We start from the raw sequence: 21994 nt of genomic DNA on the forward strand, positions 1-21994 counted from the left end.
TCGTTTTAAATTTTTCATCGGTTTGATCCTCCATTTGCCTTCAGAAAACCTTGGCAAGAGCAATTGTCGGTCGAAAAGCACTCACCATCTTAAACAGGCCATGAAAACTGTAAAAACAGGATCTCCGGTGAAGAAAGCGCCTATAAAATACGGAATTCCGGAACCACACTGTTTCGTTTCTAGACTCGAACCAGTGGGTGCCATTTTGGTTTAAAAACGTTTTCAAATACTTAATTCACAAAAACATCTACTTTTACAGCAATTTTTGGGCAAAATGTACCAATTCTGAGCAGTTTCCGTTTTACTCGACCATTTTTGAAAAGTGTAGTTTGCAAGCATGTTTTAGATAGCTATAAAAACAGTCTTGATGATTTTTTTTTACTAATTCCAATGGTTAATGCGATAGCAAACAACCTACAGGGTGACAAAAAAGTCCGGTCACACAGAAAAATCTCAATATTTCAAAGAATAAGAAGGAAATCAGAATCTGACTTTCATAGCTTTATTCAGTAACTCATCAAGATACTTCACAGACGACATCTCGGAATTACACCACCTTTCTCTGATCGAACCAGCTTCAGACGTCTCGGAAAGTCGTCGCAAGCGGCGCGCACGTCCGGTCTCGTATAAACTTTTTCTACCTTGGAGTTCTCACAGACCTTGGTCGTCCAGATCGTGTCTTGTCCTCGGTGCCTCTAGTTTCTAGGATCGATGTATGGTCTGGTACACGAATTTCCGGTTGATTACGAGCGGATTTAGGTGTTTGAATATGTTGAATATGTGTTCGGATTTGTACCCTCTCACTTATTCAGCGATAACAACTGCTCTCAACTCTGCCACTCATAACTTAATGTACACAAACTGCACAGAAACGAAACTCTGTCACTATGGGCAGCAAAGTTAGCCCTTTCATTTGACATATAGATGGCACCAGAGAGATTCAACGTATAGGCTACAGGCGACCCCAAAAAAAGTGTGACAGGACTTTTTTGTCACCCTGTAAACTGACCATCTGCACGAAAACTGCGATGAAAATAGCAATACCTGATTTTATATTGCGATTCTACCTTAGGGTGTCCGTCTTACCCGACTTTCCCCTAACAAAAATTGAACACCAAAGCAACTTATACTTTTGCACGCATAAAAATTGAAGTAGGCTAAAAATGCTTGGTAGATAATGAAATTTCTATATATTTTTCTACGTGTCATTCGTACACGTGGAGTAATTTTTGAATGCTATCGCCCCATCACAACCAGTGTATTATTCACTTACTAAGCAGTTAAGACACGAACCTTTGGTTGATGGAAATGTAGTGCAGAGTTATATCAGTTTAATAGTGATGCAATTGTAGTGGTTTTGCAAGCGCACCTTAGATCACCTATAGCAACCACACTGGTGATCCATTATACCAGTTTCAACTCAAGTTTTTTTAGAGCTGGTATAAGGATTGATCCAAAACTGTTGAGATTTGGATCCAATTTGACGCAGTTCTAAACCGTTTGACAGTAAATGGAACACAGTAAATACAGTTGCCGGATGCAGATCGGATCTATTTTCTTTGGTTCAATTCTTGTATAAATTAGACCCAAGAATAGACCACGAATACAGATGCTCTTAGCGAGGAGAATATAAATTCTTTATTTAATTAATTGTAAATTCATAACACGGTAAGACATGAAGGCATGTTAGTGCTTTTAATTAGAGAAGTTTTTAAAAGAAAGCATTGAACAGTGCTTATCATCAAGGATTGAAATGGCGACCAGTTGGTGTCTGTTAGTGTTAACATTTTTCAAAACAAAAATAAAAAGTTACCCTACTACAATCTGTTTCGGGAAATACTCTATTGAGTAATAGTCAAGCAAAAATTGATAGAGGCTGACAAATCAATCAAAAAATCATCTGATATGGTGAACTGATAGAAAAAATAGCCGATACGTTTGATGTAGAGTATTGTCCCGGGATTTCCCGGGAAATTGAAAAATTTGGGATTTCCCGGTCGGGAATTCCCGAGAATTTGAAAAATTCGGGAATTCCCGATTCCCGGGAATCATAGTTTCATTCGCGGGAGTTCCCGACATGTATGAAATTTTTTCTTTGGAAAAGCCTGATAGCCTCAGGAATCATTCTTATTGCTCTTTTTGAAAATGTAGTCATACAAAACTCATTGAGAATATGCCGATTCCTGTGGCAGAAGACATTTTGCAGCTATTTGGTGCAATATTAATGCACATGTTTCCCTCTGGATTTAAAAGCCAGATGAATTTCAAAACTTAAGAATGAAGATGATTTTTTTCATATGAAGTGCAATTATGTAAAGTGTTCAGAAAAACGAAAAAAGGTTGGATTGATTGAAACAAAGAAAAAGATTTTTTTTTGTAAACCCCGATTTCTATTATTGAAGTCTTCATTTGACTTATTCAAGTTATTTTATAGTTCATTTGACTGTTTTTAATTGAAAACAGTTAGATTTATTTGATTAAAAATAAGTTAAAAAAAACATTATGAAAAGTAAATTTTGAACAAACTATGGGCTTGTATGAACGAATGATTCGATAAACTATATTTGAATGCATATATTATGGTTTTTCTGTAGTCTGGATATGTTCAGACTCAAAAATAGGTCCCTGCACTCAAATAAGTATTTCAATGTAGTTCAACAGCAGGATTTGTTTGGCGAATATATTGCGAAAGTAAATTCTAGCCGATCACCAAAAAAAGTAAACCCAATTATCAATTCTAGATAATCCTCACAATGCGTACACGCGATATCTTCAAACGACCTATGCTGACAACCTTAAGATAAACATCGTTTACTTCTTTTCCTCCTCGATCTTAAACGTCATTATATAATATTAACACTAAACGTACCGGAGGCGGTCAAATGACGGTTTTTGAACTTTAAACGATGATTACGCCTTATATAATTGTTTTTTCGCAAATTTAACGACAGGACTATTTTTGTTTTTGAAATGCAAGTATTTTTGCGTTTTTAAATTTTTTTTAAGTGTTACGGTTTTCGAATAACGTATGTGGTATACCTATTCATACCGCGAGCGGTCAAATGACGGCAAACACCGTTTTCGCTAAAACTCCCTTGTTTCTCAACCGATTTCTACCAAGTTTATAGTTTTGAAAAGCTTATAATTCGGATTGTCTCAGAAAATCCAGATTCATAAAAAGTTCGCAAAACAACTACCTTTGAAAAGCCGTAAAAAATTATGCATTTAGTATTTTAAAAATCTAAAGATGCCAAAATGTGACAAATTACGTCTACTTTTTAATTCACTTTTTCAAAATTTTCTACTGTAACAGGAACAGCTTTGGCAGTTGATTGATTAAAAAGTACGGGTTTTACCAAACTTTTTAACATTTTTTGTGGCCATGATCTTAGAAAATTTCCATATGTGCAACATATAGCTTCTAACTTCACCTTTCTCAGGCATTGAGTGAAATTTTTTTCGAGCACTTAATAACTGATTTACAACCTTTGTCCTGAAGCATGTTTTTTCATAAAATTTTTCTTGTACTGTAAATAACTTCAAAGTTATTGATTTTAGCTGAAAATTGTCTGAGAAACATATTTGAGTTGAGTTATAAGCTTTTCAAAACTATAAATTTGGTAGAAATCGGTTGAGAAACAAGAGAGTTTTAGCGAAAACGGTGTTTGCCGTCATTTGACCGCTCGCGGTATGAATAGGTATACCTATACAAAGTGTCGGTATGTTTAGTGTTAAGAATGTCATAATAAGGATCAGATAAATTTTGGCAACTTCTTGAGAGCCCTTCACGCAGAGTCTTACCTACACACCAAAAAATTATCAAAATTACACGTGACAGAAACGCTTGAAGCCATAATTATGTTTGATATATTTTTGGGAAAGATCTAATTTTACATCATTCCACATCTATTATTAGGTCTCAAACTTAAACATTTGTCGCAAATGATGTAAAATTGTGTTCGGGATAACTTTTTCGGGCATATTTACTTTTGCAACCAAATGCACAGTCATTTGTTATTTTGTCTGATCTGAGGCGCAGTGCAATTTAAAAACCTTGACATTATTCGGTGAAATCTTTCGCGAAAAGTTGTGATAATGGTGGGAAATGAAGATTCCATCTTTTGGGGAAAACGTGCAATTCTCATTTAACTAATATTTCTGTTCTATGCGTTCTATGTGAACAAAATGTTCAACGAAGGAATTTTGGATTTCTCTATTGTGCCTCAAGAAGAAGGGATTCCTGGAATATGGATTTGCCTGTGCAGTATGCAGTTTTTGAGGTAAGAAACCTGTCAAGATTACATTATCAAGTAAGATGTTTAATTCTTCGCATTTTCCGCAACAGCTTTCAATAAATACAAAACAATCATCTATCATAAATTAACAGTATTTTTGATTAGTAGATAAAACAATTCCATAAAGTTAATTGCTTAAATAAAATCTAATTCAAACCCGGTGTCAGCTGCGCATTTTGGTTGCTGAAACGAGTGGCAGGTCGCCCATATTGCTATGGAAATTAGAAACATGCCTTGACTGTTTGATTCCCAACACGGGAAACCTGAGACCATCCTACGACAATTGACGACCAACATGAATTAAACTTTTCTTTAATGCTAGTACACTAACAGCGGATGCAGCAATGAGCCGCAGGGCTCCTATGTTGTTTAAATCAATCAAGACATGTAGAATCAGAGTCTATCAAACAATATGAAAGACCCGCGACTTGTTGCAGCAATCAAAATGATCCAGCCTGAAAGTCAATTTAGGCTAAACATTTCAGAAAGACAAAAGTGCGAAATCCAGAAAAAATGTTGACGAAGTAAAAAAATCGATCAAGTTGAAGGCTGTATGTTCATTAATTTGCTCTGCACATTTCAACTTTGATCATCACAAAACAATCAATAATTAAAAAAAATATATATTTAAAAATATCAAATATGTTTTTTAATGGGCGATGGGCGCGCTCGCAATCCCGGTATACGATTTCTCATGTGTTAAACAGAGAAAGCAATAGCCTTCACTCCAATTTCACTCCGATTAGCTGTCATTCTTATGGAAATTTGTGTAAGAGTAAAGAGCAAGCTTTATTCTTTTTAGCAGGCCCAAGCCCAATTATGCTCATTCTGCGTATGAATTTTCACTTACCTCGTTTTATAATATTACGCTAGGGTTAAAAACAAAAACATAAACACAGTTGGATAAAAACGAACCGCGAGATTGTGCTCCGTTGTTTTGCGTTTTTTAGGTTTTCACTTCTCACAACGGTATCCAAAACGGTGACCAACTAAGTTGAACTATCATCATGTCCGAAGTCCGAATCTGCAGTGCGAAAAATGAGGTAAAATTCACAGCAAAAGTTTAAGTAACTTGCGTAACATTCTCCTTATCAAATGGTTTTAGTTTTGGATGCGCTTTCAAATCAATCGAGAGGACCGGCTGACTTACGGAAAAAAATATGCTTGGAACGTTACAAGAGCTGCCTGGTTGCTGCTGGAACATAATATTGATAAAGAGCTAGCGAAGGCATTTCCGTTCATCAGAATAGTTAGCATAATTAAAGAATCAAACTGGCTAAGCTTCATCAGACTCGTACTGCTTTTCTGGCACCGGATGCTACTGAACGATAGGACCAGGCTTCCTGAAAAAGTGTCGTGTCTGCTCAATATCAACCCTACATCTAGCAATTATTGTGCTTGACCGTACAATTCAGAGAACCAGCTGCACCTTAACTTTTTTTCAAAGAACAATGTTTAATCTTTTGGAAGTGAACCAAAAACCTGAACGAGTATGGTGTATTGGACCCAACCTACCGCCTTTAAAAGTAAGATTTGACTTATCTAATGTGCATTATTTAGTATTATTTTTTTCTTTTCGATTTATACAGGACAAAAAAATACAATTCACGGAACACAGAAAGAAAGTGGCAAGAATCTTGCAGTTGAGTAGCTACAGTAAATTTTAGATTCAAAAATTGTTTACGCGTCATCGATTATGGATTGCTTTCCTAAGTTTCCTGATGAGCTGATCTGGTTGATGGATAGATTTATGAAGCACATTTGCAGCGACACAAAGGAGCAAAAGCAGGTGAGAAATAAATATATCAGAATTAATGGGTCAAAATCAAATAATGATAGATTATGCTTAGCACTCCATGTTCATTTTCTTGTCGACATAGTTAAAAAATTTGACGGAAATAACCGAACAGAATAATCAAAATGTCGTCTTCACTATTAGGGGTTTATAAACATTAATTATAATATTCATTTCATTTTCAATATTATTTTAGAAAATAAAGCATCAAAACAAAGCAAGACTAGAAATGTATGATTAATAATAAAAGTGAAATAAATCAAATCCTTATCCTTAAAAGTAAACAAAAGTTACAGCTGAAACTGATCTATTTTCGACGTCAAATAGTTTTATAAGAACAAAAAAAATCTAAAATGTTAGACATGAAACACAATATTTGAACAGTACTATATTAAAGCAACTAAATTCAAAATTAAGCAATAGAAATTTTTAAAATGCAACAAAAAAAACTATCAAATGAGACCTAATGTAAAGTGAATATCAAGCCTTCTAAACAAAACTTTGTTATTCATTTAATCAGGAAAATAAAATGAAATTGAACAAATGATAATTTGGATGTTTGTAAATCACAAGGTTCAATGGAAACATATTAGATTCACACGGATTTACTTTATCGATCTTAGGCATGGGAACATATATGTAGTAAAAATCTTCAACCAGCTGGAAATAAATAAAATAAAATTTAACTTGAAAGCTTCTATTTCATCTTTTAAATTTGTTCATATCACATATCCTAAACGTTATCAATCATTACATTACAGGTTTATTAGAATCCTGTAAATATACAAACTATTAAGATTTTTATCATTCTATTTTATTTTTCATTCTTCTAAAATTTTATTTAATAATTTACAGTAAGTTAACTGTTCCTACTCGCATAACAGTGTCATATTGATAGGCATCACTAACAATATGGGACTGTTATGCAAGTAGGGACAGTTAAACAGTCCTAAAACTAAGGCAGACGCATTGTGAAAACCAACAAGCAAGTATAATTTTTAGGAACAACAACCTAAATTTATGTCATAAACGATGCTTTCCTTTTGTGCATCTAATAAGACATAAATTTACATCATCGATGATATAATATTATGTCAAATATGTCATCAAATTTACGTTCGGGAATTTATGGCTTCAAGCGTTTCTGTTTTCTTTGGTGTAATTTTAGGTCAAAAGTGATGCTTCAATTTTGTGCATCTTATTTGACATAAATTTACACCAAAAAATTAATAGTGTGTAGCTTATTATTGGAAACATATATTTTACATGTTTTTAAATATTTCCCGGGATCCCGGGAAACAGGTCACCAGATTTCCCGATTCCCGTAAACGGGAAAATGGTCGGGAAATAGACACTCTTGTTTGATACTGCCATTATGCAGAAATTAATATCAAGTATTCAAAGAAAACTTCGAAAATTCTATGAAACAGCTTGAGTTTTTTTCTGCATTTTTCCCTAAAAAATGAATAAAAACTCTACAAAAGCATATTTTTACCAGTTTTGTACGTGTCTTCATCATCGGATCGGATCGGATATTGCAGGCGACCCGATACTAAAAAATGGTACAACCCTTAGGGTAGTTCAATAAAAATTAACATCAAACCGAAAATGGAATCAGAGACATTTCTATTCAATTTATGAATCAGTTCTATCAATTGAAAAGAAATCGATTCAGCTTCTACAAATCGTCCAAATAAATTGTAGGTATCCAAAAAGCTCCACTTTAAAACCATTCAAGCACTCCCAAAAGCGATAAGCCGACGTCATCGATTTTCGCTAAGCAATCAGAGCACCATAATCAATGGGAAATGGAAGGGGGGAAACAAATCGAAGAAACGAGACTCGCCGTGATGAAGTGACTTCTTGTTTGATTCGATTTCGAGGCCCGTGGAACGGGAAATGCTGCTCGTTCTTTCTTATTTGAACATCGAAAAGGGAGGCCTAATAAAATTTGTTGATTTAGGCGGCATGATTCGTTGGTTTTTCAAAATGAGATTGTCTTAGGAATTTGTTGGAAGTTGATGAAGATTGACCGTTTCAGGTTTTCATTGTATCCAATTAGTTAAATTGATTTGAAGTGATTCGTCAGGATTGAAGAATGAGGTTGAGAGAATTGATTGTTTTAAGCTTCGGTATAGTTCGTTCAGTTTTTTTAATCAGTTGAAAATTGAAATGTTTCATAGCATTTGTGAGAGAGAAACTATTATCGGCTAGCTTTTTGACTTGTGTTGATTGGAATGGAGAATTCAAAACTAAAATATATTCTGAGAGTATTTGTGCTTGAAAGCTGTTCCCAAGTCTTCAAGGAAGAAATCCCCATTGGGATGGATTACAATCAAGCAAACAGAAAAATTCAACCCATGCAAACTGAGTGACAAACCGGTGCGCTGCGGTGGGCAAACATTCGTCGCATCGGAACAAACAGAAAGCGTCTGACAAACCCGTCAAGTTTACGCCCAGCAAACCGGAACAATCATTGGACGAGACAGTTTTCATTTCGTTAAAAGTATTTTCGTCCCGAGAAAGGTCCGGCTTGAAACTGGAAAGGAGAACGGAAGAAATCTCATTCATCAAATCCTCCCACATTTACTATCGCCGTGGAGTTTGGGGCGAGAAGGAACAGCTTCTTGTTGTACCTTCTTCAATTTGCTGCCCTTCCTGAGTTTTATCTTTTATTAATCCACTCCTTCCGCCCGTTGGGGAAAGGTGGGAGTCGAAACTTTAAGAAAAAGATTTTCTTTGTGATCAAGGTGCTTGAATACTTTGATTTTTATCCTCGATGTTATTCTACTGCATATCGGCATGACTTTGCTACCAACAACATGAAAGCTGCGAAACTAAGCAGAAGTTTTTCTTGGATGGGATAAGTCAATCGTTCATGATGGTAGAAAAACAACACGATCCATCATTTTTATTAGGTTTGGAAGAGAATTAAAGCAGGATTATATTTTTTACCATGAGAAGTATGATTGTTTTCATATTGATTCGTGAGCCATCACGCCAAATTGAAGCTGATGTATTTAGGGGAGAGGCGGGCTATATGCGCATATTAAGGAAAGCATTCATTTTCTCCCATATTTTAATAGAAAGGAGTCTGAAAACTATATGCACATGAGCGGACATCTGTTTTCTATACGTAAGAGCAATTTTTGTGTTAAAATCTCTTACAGTTTTTGTGATAATAATTTTATAATAAAAGAAGTCAAAATAGCCGATTTCCGAAACCGGCGGGCTAAATGCGCATATTTATGTTTTAAGCTATATTACATTTACACTTGCAATATTTTGAAATAATTTAATTGAAAATTTTAGAAACGGATGTTAAGGATACGTCAAGGCTGAAATTTTGGTGAAATTTATAACATCACTAGTTTATTTGCATGAAACATAGTTAATTATGCCGTATGGCCATATTTCATGGTAATATTTTGTTCATATTGTAGTTTTATCGGATCAGTATGAAGTTCTTCTTTTTTCGCTGTAAGATCGTGATTTGAGTGTAGATTTAATGTTTAAATGATAGAAAGTAAAAAATTTATAAGAATAATCTATTTTTCTTGATATAGGCATTTAACCTGCCTTGGTATGGGCATTCAGAACCTGTCTCTTATTCCAATATCTTATCATTTACAACTTTGCCAAAAGCTTCAATTTGTTGAATTTCAGATTTCCAGATGAATAAGAAAGAAAAACCATTGAAATTTTTATTCACAGAATCTGTACGCACGATAATTAAAGTTCAATATATTATAACAAAACTGACAAAAATCTCGTATGAATTTTTAAATTTTTTTGACTTTATATAACAATTTAATTTTTTCATGCCATGTTTTAAAGGCGTATTACCCTCAAACTGTACCGATTAGATATGATGAATCTCTAGCCATATCGTCAATCGGCTGTATGCGCATATTACCCAACATGCGCATTTAGGAACACTTCCCCCTACGTTCAATCAAATCATGAATTGACGCTTTCCTCATTTTTTCGCTATTTAATCGATGATTTGGAAACGCTTCACAATGTACGTTTCGGTGGTCGAGTGGTTAGCGTGGTAAGATGGTAATCGCTGGTTCACCGATGGCATGGGTTCGATAACCATCTCAGTACTGGGTGTTAAATGTTAATCTTAAGTTGTCCACGTCATTTATTCAGTCTGTAAAGCCTAAATTGGCGAAGACGGTGTATGTCTTAAAAAAACAGTTCTGTAAAGATATTTTACCAGTAGTATGAATATTAAGTTTGTATGTCGGATGTTTTTATGTTGTCATCTGGATTTTTGGTCATTAGTTTATGCCCAATTGTCAACACTTATACATATGTATTAAATCTATAACGCATACTTAAAATCTGTTGATGAAGGTAAAAGCTATGATCATTTAGTATCGTGGCACTTCATTTCGGAAATAGCTTCATTATTACACCTATAGAGGAGGTTGCAAAAATCTAGTGCCTATTTAGCAAATCTTTGTGCCAAAAATGTGCTGAAATGTGCGCTGTGCCGAACATGATAGGTTTGGAAAAGCACAACTGGCACAAGGATTCGAGCTCCCAATCAAAATGATGCATGACCACTACATTCAATCGAAACAAGAAAAACATTTCATCGGATTTGCTTCCTATTGGATATTTCATCCCAAAAACAAGAAAAAAAAAATCAGCGCCGTATGGGAGAGTCGAACTCACATCACCAACTATATAGTATTGCCAGTCGGACATCTTAACCAGTGTGCTATTTGAGCTTCATGCAGGACGAGAGATATTTGTCATAGGCTTTCTGCCACCGATGAATCACAAAAAACGCCCAACGGTGGCTTCTTGGCGTTTGGCTGCCTTTCAAGGTACCGTAAACTGGGGGAACTATGATCACTTTTTCATCCATTTTTGAATATTTAGGAAAGGGTTGCTTTTTCGTAATACACGAGAGTTTTAAAACACTTACTGAGGTGAGGAGTAAATAACATGATCTATGATTGTAGCAAATTCAAACGACATTGGTGATAATAATTAAATGTTTGTTACAAAACCAGATTTCGAGTTTCGGGGTAATTTTGATCACGTACATCGACATCTTCAAAATTCTTGTTATGGTGCCATTTAGCACAGAAGACATAAACATTATTAACATTAATTTTGTTTGGAATAAACTGATTTTTCCAACGTTTTATTTTTTTTTCAACAACATGTATCATCAGAAGACGGACAATGTTGCTGCACACATCTAGGGGTAAAAATTATAAACTTTTCTCAATTTTTTTTGCCTTAAAAACAAATGAAATTTTGCCTTCGTGCATTTCCTTAGGTTCTCGCACTGTTCCCATGTTCTTTTTTCCTTCAAATTTAACCATTTGATAGGGTTTTTGCCATTTTTACTGTACGGACTTTCTCATGGAAAATCACCGTTTTAATCATTATCCAAAAATTATCACCAAATAACCATAAAAATAACACTTAAACTGAACTTAAACAAAGGAAAAACTTGAACTTTCACATAAAACAACCCATTTGCTCCTAAATGCTTAAATTTGATCACTAGAGATGTTTGTTTGAGAGCCTTCCAAAAACCAGATATTTAAAGATTTTAAAATTAAATTTTTAATAATAACAAAAATCTTATTTTCTTGTGCCAATGATGCTATGTAATTGATTACACGCGACTAACAAAGAGGCTGAATTTTGTGTGTAGAGCTTGGATATGCAAAACTTTTGCAGCATTGTGTTGGTTATGAAAAGGACTATCTTGCCTATTTTTTTTTGCAAATTTTTGAATTTACGTGTGCTTGAGATATTAACGATGCAACAAGATATGGTAAAAATAATTTTGCACAATCGCCTCGGTAATTCTTCATTGCAAGATTGCTGAAATCACTGAAAAATCTAAAATTTCACAGAATTTCGAACAAATTTTCATCACAAAATATGTGTCACAGAATTTTGAAAACATTCACAGATTTCCAGATTTTCTAAATTTTGAACGGTTTTTCAAAATAATAAGTTTTATGTGAACATACATTTTGGATTTCTAACTTTGATTTGGAATATCTTGATAAAATTGGTAATATTAATTGATTTTTCTTAAGTAAAATGTAAAAATGAGTCATTCTTTCATGACTTTTCAGAGAAATTTATGCAATTTTCATCACAAGAACCCATCACAGAATTTCAATTCAATTTGAATTTTTTGCAAAAATACAGAAATTTTTTTTTGGCAACCTTGCTTCATTGTCGACTTAAAAATTCATGAACTGTTGTTTCTTTTTCTTAATTTTTTTGAATTTTAAACCAAAACGAAGCTTTTAAGAGCTTAGGGTTTGAGAAATTCAAGAATAACCCCAAATCGATTCAGTCTAATATTCCATATCAGTCTACGTTCCAAATATCTGAACGACTGATCTTCCAGTCTGGATCATTTGAAACCACCGAAGCTTTCCGTCTTGAACCGACGGGGAATCCAAATAACAAACATTACAATTTTGCTGATTCAAATAAAAGGCGAGCAGCAAACTTCATCAAGAATCCAGACAGATCGAGATGAATCTTTTGCTTTTGAGAAATAGAATTGAGAAAAAAATACAACGCATCATCAAGTCTCGAGAACAATGTTGTCGATGTCATTTTATATTGTTTGCACTTCTTTTTATCTGCCGGCAACAAACATTTTCGCTCCCGTCTAGCGAGCTATTTAGAGCTATCCATCCAGACAGACGAATTCCGAGCTTTGCTTGGATGCGAAAAAAGTCGTTCCTGATGTGCATTTTTGTGTCTCTGTTAGTTTTTTTTTTTTTGAGTATTTTCATGTCGTCCACAAAATTGTCAGTCTTATGCGGTAAACTCGACGAGGAAAAAGCGGATCTGTTGCAGAGAGGAAAAGTTTTCGCAATTTTGTAATGCTGAGGAAGCAATTCGCTATCTCCTATTGCTGGCTGCTTATCGGTAACAGAAGCACGTACGCCAAGTTCGGCGAATTTCACTTTCGTGCAGGTTTTTTCTCTGCTCTCGATTCGACGGAAGCGCTGAATCATAAAAGTGTTTGTTGAGATCACACATTTTGAGAATGGCTAGGTACATAGATACATATGTATATGTGCACATTTCCACGAAATGTTTTCTTTCTTTTTTGTGAAAAACCCATCATTCACGTAATCGATTGCAGACGGCTGTTGATATAAAATATGAGCTTTTTGCAAACAGTTCCGCGACAAGATGTTCTGGTTAAGAGATGTCAATCACCTTGCAACAATTTTTCACGATCTCTAAACAATACCTTTTAATAGAAATAAATTATTCGCATGCACATGGGAATATACACGGGTTATTACATGGGAAATTACAGAATTAAATGAGTTCTTATTTTTTTATAATTAAGGTTTATTCTGTCTGCTGCAGAAAATTATTCAAATTTGTATCTCGTTAGCTCCTAAAGCACGACAATTAACGGCTCCCGTACCGTGATTCATAAATAATTGCACCCATTCACATTCCCTAAAACAAACGATTGAATAAGTAATGAATAACAGAAATTAAACGGAGTATCATGGCCCATACAAAACGCGCTGCTCCCTTCACTAACTATAATCGGGATGCCCGGGGTGCCTTCTGGGACTTATCTGAATCACGTACCAACAAGGCATAAATGACACCATCAACCGCGACATTACCGGCTGTTATCAGCACAGACACGTTCGTTCCCAGAAGTTGTGTCAACTCACATCAGGAGCGCGGTTTTGCAATCCATTTGTATGCTAATCACGCGTACTAAATTCACATGCAAAGTTTTGCCCTCAAGGTATTCTACACACCGATTAGCCGCCAAAATCGATGGGCGTCGCGTCTTGGTGCTCAAAATCGTCCCCCCTGAAAAACATTAATCTAATTCTATTTATTATCACCTCGTCGAATTGGCTCTCGGTGATTCAATAACAGCTGCCAATGCTCGGTCGTTTTGTCATAGTCGGTCTTCATACATCGAAGATGGGAAAATTCCATCAAGCTCTGAAGGTAAAAGATTTCCACACACACATCGATAAACCTTATTTGGCCTTCTGCATTTTCCATAGCTTTAAAGCCGCCTGCCCCATTCAAATTCCTTTCGGGGTTCATTTGCAGCATCATTCCCTGCTCGTCCTACCACGAATCCGGGTTCCTCGTTTTCTTGCAAGCTCATCCTCGGCTGAAGCAGTGGTGCCTCGGGATTTTTTTTTAAAGGAAGGGTTTTCGGATTTTGAGTTTTAAATTTATGTGCTATAAAGCTATTTTTTTCGATTACAACAGATTTTTGTAACTTGCATCTCAGATCATGCACTTCGAAAATCACGTTCCACATCGCCAATGATTGCTACTCCGTGATTGATCGAGGTCCCAGCTTTATGCAAAGTCCAAAATAATGCTGCTTGGGATTAGCAATACATTCTCAACGCACAAAACTCATGCTCTTTCTTTTAAACATGACCGATAACGGCGCCGGAAACGTCTTTGTAGTCAATGAGGATAATAGAAAGGAATTCTAGTAAGATACTCTTTTGGTCCCCTCGTTCCAGAATACTCCAAAATAAAAATTTTGAAATAGGCAGAAGCAGAGATAAGTTAGTACATGAGCTATGGAATCCGTCTATACATCTGCGAATCCATATTCAAGTATTCAAAGAAGAGACTGTGGTTAATAGAGAAAGGCTTTTCCGAAAGACCAGGATCCATTTTGGTAAATAGTGCGGTGATGTTTTCGTACACCTCTTATGCTCCTAGAAATTTCCTAAGGAAACTCATAATTCTATGAGGCTTCCAATAAAAGTTCTACGGAACATATTAAGAATTGTATTGAATGGATGTAATTACCAATCTTATTAATACAACAGATTCAACCACGATTGCATCGATTCAGTAGAATTATTCAACCAAGTAGGCTCATAACACATTTTAGAGCCCTTTTTTCTTCTTTTTGAAACAACAAAATTGTAAACGAGTTGTGGTTTCAATAAAGTTTCACGCTCACTTGTCACTGCTGAGAATAACTTGGTCCAAGTGCCGAATGCCATGTTTCTGGTCACCATAGCATCCAATACTTGCGCCCATCAACAAAACATCGCAGATATCATGGATGAATACCGCGGGTTATAATAATATTTCTTGAACTAGTTTATTGACAGTGAATGTACAGAGTGGACAGAAAATGTAGATTTTCTTCGCCTGTGTTTTATCATCAACGAGAAAATCACCATTTTCAAAAAAAAATTTTTTTGCGGTCAGCAATCAACTAGCAAACCTGTTGATCGACTGATGCGGCAAAGTGACGGTGAAGGATAGACCAAGAGTTTCTTTCGAACTGCCTCCGGACCACGAGATGTCGGCTCTCCACAATCCAAAGTAACGTCAAACAGGACTCAAGGTGGGCTATTCCCAATCGACCACAAGTGACAAGTGACCACCCAAGTGACCACAAGGTGCTCAGGAATCCGGTCCTAACGAATAAATCGAGGACAAGCCGCACAATTCCTGCTCTCCGCCAAAACCGGCAACCGACCACGAGGTTGCTCCATCACTACCTTAAGCACCAGGACACTCATCCGACAAGACTACGCTCATTACTTCACCAGAAAAAACCGCCAAGCGACCTTTTGCCGGCACCATAATAAAATCATAAAAATGATGACTGGATGGAGCACGCTTTTAAGCTAGACATTCCATTCGGTACAAATTTCAACGATAAAAACTTGTGGCAGTCATGTGGACTAGTCGTGTACAGAATTTCAGGATGACAGCAGGATTTCAACTTCTATTGGAAACTGTTCAACACTTTTCAAAGCTGAGCTTCAAGTAGTTCCAGAATGCACTTTACCCCACATAAAAAATGATTACATATACATATTTATTCTAGGTCCCGGATCACTGTGATATCCTAAAAAACAAAGAAAAAGACTTACTAGCTAGGAATGAATCTAAGGATTGGTTCATTGAACCTGAAATTCATCCAATATCGAAGAATGCCTAGAACACGGACCCCAACTGGGAAAGGATTGCTAAAGCATGGATCTTTTTAAATCTTAACGCACTGTATATTATACCATAGCGCTCTAAGTCTTTGTTTTGGAATGTTTCCTTTTTCAGAGCTGATAATTTCATTACGATTCGTTTTGTTTCAAAAAGGTTACACGTGATAAAAGCCGCGAGACGAAAATTAATTTTGGACACCCACGAAAAAATCCTACGTGGTTGGGTTAAAAAAATCGCGAAATCATTTAAAATTGTCAAATCGAACGTGTGCAGCGTTCCCAAACGTTTCCGTGAGAGGCATACTATCGATCGGCAGGTTCATGTGAGGCGTCATAGTGGAACTTAGGATCGGAAACTGCATTTGAAGGTGTTGAGAACGATCAAGGCAAACCCAGGGCAGTAGGGCTATGACATCGTCGAGAAATTCAATGCCAACCGGTGCACTGTCAGAAGGATTCGTCTGCGCGAAGGAATACGATCTTATCGGGTCAGTAAGCACCAAACTTGACATTGAAGCAGAATGTAGCAGCCAAAATACGTACCCGAAAGTTATACAACAAGGTTCTAACGAAGTACGACAGATGCATCCTCTTGGATGGCGAAACGTACGTGAAGATAGATTTTGGGCAGCTTCCTGGCCAAAAATTTTACAAAGCCACTGGGGGGGTTAGTTTGCAAGAAAGTGTTCGATATGGCAAGGTATTTGCAACTGCGGAAGAAAAATCCCAGTTTTTGTGACAAACAAGACCATGGACTCTGAAATGTACCAGGAGGAGTGCCTGATAAACGTTTTTTCCGTACATTAGATCTTAAAAATGACCTGTAAAATTTTCGCCAGATTTGGCAAGCTGTCACTACAGCAAAGAGGTGCTACAGTGGAATCGGGACAAAGGGGGAACCTGTCGAAAAGGACATCAACCCACCCAACTGCCCTCAATTCCACCCTATCGAAAAATTTTGGGCAATTGTCAAGCAAAAGATGAAGAAGAATGGAATGACGACTCGAGATGCAACAGAGATGAAGAGATGGTGGAACAAAATGGCCGCTGAGGTCAGCGAACAGGGTGTCCAAACCATGATGAGTGGTATCGAAGAAAATTTGGTTATTTCATCAAAACCACATCGGAATATTTTTTTTATTATTGTTTCTTTAAAGTACTATAAAAAACCTACATTTGGAGTGCAAAATATTTTTATTACGTTTACATAGCTCCGAGATAAACTCGTTTTAATGCGTCAAGATTTGAGCTGATCCATGCTTTATTGTCTCCAACTAGAGAGCAGCAGAGTGAGCAGAACTAATGCCGTATTTGTTTTCCCCCCTCGTTCAGTGTTGCACTTAACCCAATAAAAACAAACACAAGTCGACGCCAGTGAATTGCTACCTCACTCACTCACACGCTCACTCGCCACACTGACCAAATTTTCGGGGGACTACCGCCCGGTGGCAGAGCGACGCCAGATCAAAACCAGTGCAACACTGTCCGAATAAACAAATAAGATGACAGCACTTAGTGGTACACCATTGAAAACCTAGGGCAGGCCCTCGTAATAAACAAATACGGTATAAGGAAAAATTAACCAATAATTGCATTTCAGTCATAGAAAGGTATTATCCTTCACTTTATATATAATCAAAGATCTTTAAGTATCGAGATAATCGGGCTGATGTTCTTTAGAACACAATCACGCCAACACAATGTTTAGGTGCTGCCGCTCTTCGAGATGGAATCTAAGCTTTGCAGCTTTCTTCTCAAGCATTGCTGCTTTGCATTCAAGTTTTGAGTAAAAGTTCATCATCACACTAAAACATCGAATATCAAACGTACGAGATTCACCAACACTTAGTTAAAAGATGTTGGTCACACGATACATAGACAAATCCTGTATCGTTGCAGCGACCTGATTGTAAATTGCACTGGTGCACGAGTGTGCGTAAAAAGTCTTTAAACTAGAGGTTGAACCCCAATCCGTTATCTCTTGTCGCCAAAATTTAAGGGTAGCCTTTAATATCTGATATAATACCAGAAACATATGGTTTTCTTTGATTGATAATTTTTTCGGTGATTTATTTAGGACGAAATTAAAACTGCTGTTTTTTTACGTTTCGGCCACTGAGCTTCAGCCATCTTCAGAAAAACTGTATTTAAAATAGATAGAAAGTAATAAATTTTATAATATTTTCAAAAAACTATTTCCTATGCACACTATCTCGAAACTCACAACTTGTTTTGCCGCGTGTTTCCCTAACGGCCGTCTCTTGATATTTGAAATCGACGTCAAGAAGATGCTCCTAGTCAGCCGTCGTCTCGGTGCGCTTCAGGTTGGTTCGTCGTCGGTTTGATGCTCGGTTGGATCGTGCTCTTGAATTGGGGCGTCCCTCTCAGCTTTTTTATTAGAGCGTTATAGATGCTAGAGATTTCCATGGCATCTCGTTGGATGTTTACTGCTCGCTCTCCTCTCAATTTTATATGGAGTGTTTCAGCGATTTTCCTTCTACCCTCATCGCTCACTTTTTCCAATATTTTGACATCATCGTAGTTGAATGTGTGGTGGTTTTCCACAGCATGTTGCGTTAAGCCGGTTGTCGATGCGTTTGGTTTGAAACTATATTTGTGGTTTTTAATTCTTTTTTCGATTGTTTGAGATGTTTGTCCACAATATACGCGACCGCATTCGCAAGGGATTGCGTATACTACTTGCGTTTGTTTCATTTTCGGTATTTCATCTTTAAGTTTGGTGAAAATGCTGTTTTTTATTTTGTTGACCGGTTTTGAAGAAGCGATGATGTCGTATTTTCGTAAAATTTTAGTTACTTTTTCACTTAGATGGGGAATATACGTCAAGGATGCGTATCTGCCCATTTGGAAGTCCCTGTCCTCGTATTTGAGTGAGTTGTAGATTGCATCAACACGTGCACTTAAAATTTTGTCAATGAAGTCATTCGGATAGTTGTTGCATCTGAGAATTCCTTTGACAGTTAAGATGCTTTTTTCTCGTTCTATTGTGTCGGTTAATTTAAGTGCGCGGTCAATTAATGCAATTGCGGTATTTTTCTTGTGCGCATACGGGCTGCTGGATGAAAAATCTAGGTATCTCCCATTAAGTTGTTTGGTGAACCAATTTTTATTTATTTGATTACCGTTTCTGGTTAGGGTCATGTCCAGGGTCATGTAATCGAAGGAAAATGGGGAGAAATCAACCAACACACACAAATCCCCTGGCTCGAATTTCTGCGTGCACTTAAAATCGTACTGGAAGCATCTTTCTTCCAGTACAACGGCAAGATGTACAAACAGATATTCGGGGTTGGGATGGGGTCACCTCTCAGTGGAGTTGTAGCGAATATTCTCCTCGAACACCTTGAAAAAGAAGTTATTGCAAAACTGAAAACAAAGGGAATCAACCTTATAACGTACAAACGATATGTAGACGACTGTTTTCTTATTGCAGAGGAAAACAAAATCGATGAAATACAGAATGAATTTAACCAACCTTTCGACAGCATTAACTTCACAGTCGAAAGGGAAACAAATTATTCTATACGATTCCTGGACATGACCCTAACCAGAAACGATAATCAAATAAATAAATAAAAAAAAAAAAAAAAAAAAATTGGTTCACCAAACAACTTAATGGGAGATACCTAGATTTTTCATCCAGCAGCCCGTATGCGCACAAGAAAAATACCGCAATTGCATTAATTGACCGCGCACTTAAATTAACCGACACAATAGAACGAGAAAAAAGCATCTTAACTGTCAAAGGAATTCTCAGATGCAACAACTATCCGAATGACTTCATTGACAAAATTTTAAGTGCACGTGTTGATGCAATCTACAACTCACTCAAATACGAGGACAGGGACGTCCAAATGGGCAGATACGCATCCTTGACGTATATTCCCCATCTAAGTGAAAAAGTAACTAAAATTTTACGAAAATACGACATCATCGCTTCTTCAAAACCGGTCAACAAAATAAAAAACAGCATTTTCACCAAACTTAAAGATGAAATACCGAAAATGAAACAAACGCAAGTAGTATACGCAATCCCTTGCGAATGCGGTCGCGTATATTGTGGACAAACATCTCAAACAATCGAAAAAAGAATTAAAAACCACAAATATAGTTTCAAACCAAACGCATCGACAACCGGCTTAACGCAACATGCTGTGGAAAACCACCACACATTCAACTACGATGATGTCAAAATATTGGAAAAAGTGAGCGATGAGGGTAGAAGGAAAATCGCTGAAACACTCCATATAAAATTGAGAGGAGAGCGAGCAGTAAACATCCAACGAGATGCCATGGAAATCTCTAGCATCTATAACGCTCTAATAAAAAAGCTGAGAGGGACGCCCCAATTCAAGAGCACGATCCAACCGAGCATCAAACCGACGACGAACCAACCTGAAGCGCACCGAGACGACGGCTGACTAGGAGCATCTTCTTGACGTCGATTTCAAATATCAAGAGACGGCCGTTAGGGAAACACGCGGCAAAACAAGTTGTGAGTTTCGAGATAGTGTGCATAGGAAATAGTTTTTTGAAAATATTATAAAATTTATTACTTTCTATCTATTTTAAATACAGTTTTTCTGAAGATGGCTGAAGCTCAGTAGGCCGAAACGTAAAAAAACAGCAGTTTTAATTTCATCCTAAATAAATCACCGAAAAAATTATCAATCAAAGAAAACCATAGAAAAGTGCGGTGATCAAAACCAAACAACCAATACCAGAAACATGAAAGTTCTATAAGGATATAGGACAATCATAAGAAAGAAGTAGCACTTCGATTAACACCTGAACGGCGCACATGCAGGAGATCAAGATGATGGGGGAAAGGTATATCTCCGGCGTAGCCAACGACGAAGAGGAGCTGCTCCCAACGATGAGTGAAGATAATGAAGCCATTTGCCAGCTGAATAGCAACAAGTCGGTTGGGAAGGATGGCATCGCAGCTAAACTCATCAAAATGGGCCCGGACAAGTTGGCCGATTGCCTACACCGGTTGATAGTCCGGATCTGGGACATAGAACAGCTACCGGAGGAGGGGGTAATATGACCCATCTACAAGAAGGCCGACAAACTGTGAGAACTACCGAGCGACCACTGTCCTCAATGCCGCCTACAAAGTGCTGTCCCGAATCCTACTCTTCCGCCCAACGCCACAAGCAAAGAGATTCGTGGGAAGTCGTCAGGCCGGCCTCATGGAGTCCGGTCCGGTCCACAACGGACCAGATCTTCACATTACGGCAAATCCTCCAAAACATAAAGTCCCTACGCACCCTACGCACCATCTATCCATTGAGTTCAAAGCCGCTTACGGCACTATCGATAGACGAGCTATGGAAAAACAAGGACGAGAACGGCTTTTCCAGGAAGCTGACCAGAATGATGAAGGCGAAGATGGATTGCTGTTTGCGGATTTCGGTTGAATTGTCGATGATCTATCCTGCATGATGTTCAACGTGGCGCTAGGAGGTGTTCAGGTATCAAAATGAGGGTAGGCTTAATAGCGGCACGTTATCCAGGAGATCTATTGCTAACTGAAACGCGAAGCCGCAAGGATTGTCCAAGACGAAGTACATGCTGACCTGCGGATCCGAGACTGACCGAGCCCGCTTGTCAAGTAACAACAAGATCACGATCTACGGCGACGAGCTGGAGATAGTCGAAGACTTTGTCTATATCGGCTCACTGTTGACCGCAGACAATGAGACCATCCTTGAGATCAGGCGTGTGTGAGTGCCTATTATGAACTCCACAAGCATTTGCGGTCGAGAAGACTTAGCCCTCGAACGAAGTGTAACCTGAATGTGACGCTCATTAAACCGGTTGTTCTCTACGGGCACGAGACATGGATATTGCTCGAGGAGGACCTGCGTACACTCGGAGTATTCGAGCTACGA

At 37.2% G+C, this 21994-nt stretch overlaps 1 protein-coding gene and 1 long non-coding RNA gene across 4 annotated transcripts in view; both read left to right on the forward strand.

Moving 5' to 3' along the window:
* LOC129751298 (uncharacterized protein DDB_G0283357) overlaps positions 1 to 21994 on the forward strand; it is a 361153-nt gene that overhangs the window by 221379 nt on the left and 117780 nt on the right. The window lies entirely within an intron of this gene.
* Positions 3831 to 7205, forward strand: LOC129751300 (uncharacterized). The gene is made up of 3 exons (XR_008738668.1): positions 3831 to 5338; positions 5401 to 5821; positions 5885 to 7205. It is a non-coding gene; the product is annotated as an uncharacterized LOC129751300 (long non-coding RNA).

Source organism: Uranotaenia lowii, chromosome 3 (assembly GCF_029784155.1).
Source record: "Uranotaenia lowii strain MFRU-FL chromosome 3, ASM2978415v1, whole genome shotgun sequence".
Taxonomy (NCBI): Eukaryota; Metazoa; Arthropoda; class Insecta; order Diptera; family Culicidae; genus Uranotaenia; species Uranotaenia lowii.